This window comes from Mchenga conophoros, linkage group LG10 (genome assembly GCF_057382185.1).
Source record: "Mchenga conophoros isolate Kocher_MC1m ecotype Shallow Benthic linkage group LG10, M_conophoros_male_GT1.1, whole genome shotgun sequence".
In the NCBI taxonomy this organism is placed as follows: domain Eukaryota; kingdom Metazoa; phylum Chordata; class Actinopteri; order Cichliformes; family Cichlidae; genus Mchenga; species Mchenga conophoros.
In genome coordinates, this window is record NC_140535.1 from 19,646,951 (window position 1) to 19,649,658 (window position 2,708).

Genomic DNA, 2,708 nt, shown 5'->3' on the forward strand with positions numbered 1-2,708 from the left:
GTGTGTACAGCCTGCTCTCCCAAGACTCCTTCACTAACCCCACACAACTTCAAATAATCACAACCACACATGTACTTAGAGGCTACTACACAGTGACACACATGGCCCAAAACAAATCTGCCCCAGCTGATATTGGCTACGATCCAGCTCCGACAGGCACATACTTGGCTGGTTCTTCAAGCTGCAAAATCTGGGAGAAATCTACGCGGAGCCGAGTGCAGGACAAGACGTAAGCCAAGTCTGAAATCCATGGTACAGTACTGTTGTGTCATAAAATATTGTTAGACTTTTTTGTAGCCGTAACAACATGCAGCATTTAAATATGCTTTAAACTAGATAAAAGAAAGCCCTGTAACCCAAGAAATCTCAGAGTATCAAAACTGAAATAGTAGCTCGTGAAAATAAAAATTAAAAGATGCACAGAATCATCACTGATGTCCATTTGACTTCCTCCTTTACATTTACTCTCCAAATTGATTTAAGGCCCCTCAGAACTTCACAGGTATACAATGAACACTGGGCACGCTGTGAGTTAATGGTCTATAAAGACAGTCTTGCCTAATCTCATCTTCTAAGATTCAATGGATGAAAAATGAGACTAGCTTAAGCCTAAAAGTTTTAGGAAAATTTGGACTGTTTTTTTGACATAAAACTGTAATTACCAGATAAGGGATCCCAAGTGTTTGGAAGCTCTGGCAAACGGGAACTTTGATGAATCTTATTCTCTCCACTCATTACATTCCAAGAAAGTACACACTGTTAAAGACTTTGTTTTCCTTCCAGTGGGTCTGGGTAATCTGCAGCTGCACTCAATGGGAATCAAGCCTGTAAACATCATATTAAACTTGGCCCACACTGTAGTTAAAACCCAGGTGCTCTCTCATTTTGACTTTGATCAGTTCGGTTTCATTAAGTGATGAATCGGTACATGTACCTAAATGTACTGGTACCTCAAAATAAGATATGCATGCTGCTGGTAAGGATGATGTACTGTATACAGTACGAGACACTATAAATGCACTCTATCAGTTGATGCATTACTCTTTAATGTAGGTCAGTGCAGAGAGAAAGAGAGGGGGGGGGGGAACTTTTAACTAGCTTTGAGTTCTTTCAGGGATTTACAGTATAAACTATTATTTACCAAAGAAAGATTAAAAATGAAAATTAAGACCAAAACAAGGCATCTGTGGCTCAACTGGAGCATTATAGTAAAAACACAGGTTACCCCAAGTAGGCATCCAAGGGGGAGAAGAGTTCAAAGACATTAATTATTTTGTCTTGTACTCGGAAATGAGTGCAAAGTATGAAAACCTATGACCCGAACTAATAAACTACTGTGTTTTCCTATTATATTGTGAATCAACGCACATATTTGGTGATCAAATATTTTAAGGAGCACAGTGCCGACTTTTCACATGAAACACGAGTGTGAACAGACGGACTATGAAAACATTTTACCATAGTTATGATTTCTTTCATGGGTCTCAATGAGTAATGTTGTGCTTTTTTTAAGGCCAAAGCTTTTATGTTTTTCTGCATGGACAATTTAGCACTACAAATTACAAATATACAGATTATAAAATGGAAACATGAGTTTTGAAAGAAGCAAACTTCACACTTCCAGTGTGGCTGTGGATCAGGAGGTAGAGCAGGATGGTTGGTGGTACAGTGTGCGTACCTTGGGCGTGGGCCAAATACTGAGCCCTGAGTTTCTGCCAGTGAATTCATTAGAGTATCTATGTTAGATAGAAAGTACTTAGATGTAGAATAAAGTGTTTGTATGTGCTTATGTGCCCATGTGTGTAAATGGGCACATAAGCACTTTGAGTGCTCGTGAACGGCAGAAAAGCACTATATAAGAAGCAGTCTTTTTTTAAATGGCATTGTGGGAAAGGTTATTGCTGCTTAATCCAAACTGGGAACCTCTCATCCTCATTGGAATGGCCTTTAAAAGAAATCCTGTTTAAAAAGACATTTATAGAACTGAAAGAGATGCATTCAGAATAAAATCGGCTCATCATTTTCCATTTCACTTCACTGGAGTCAACAATTTGATCGTCCCATGTAAGGTTTTATAAGAATAACTCAATTGATTCTGTCCAATCTAACCAGAGATATCTTTGAACACAGTCCCAGAACTACAAAGAGGACTTGTGGAAGTTGGCTAAATCAGCTTTTACTCCAAGGTCAGGGCTGACCTGGAGAAATTACCGTAAACGCACACTCATCCCTACGTTTCGTGACTCGAAGCCTCACAGGAGCTCCTTTGGTTCCAAGATCCAGTTTCATGCTGTTCATCACTTGTTGCTGTAAGGGAGCGTTGTGCATGTGTGTCCTGCCCATATGCGTTGAAAGGCTGAGATGTTTGTCTCCCTGTTTTTCATCTCTGAGCACATTGTCATGTGATCAACTTTCAAATATCAGCTTGATCGGTTGCTGTGCCTCACCTGGTTTTCATTAGCCACAAACAGTTGCAGAATTCTCGAAACTTTAAGTGCAAAATTTGCCAACATTGAACTCATTTCTGTTGCCTATGCAGAGTTCATTTCTCCCTCCTATTTATGTCGTGCCACTTTCATGACTAACAGGATCCATGGAGGGAAAACAGTCGCCGGGGCTATTTGGCTCTTGGCCTCCAAATTGCTATTTATAGTGAGTTTCCACTTTTTTTTCTGTGGTGTCAAGCAGAGGAAAAATGACAGAAGAAA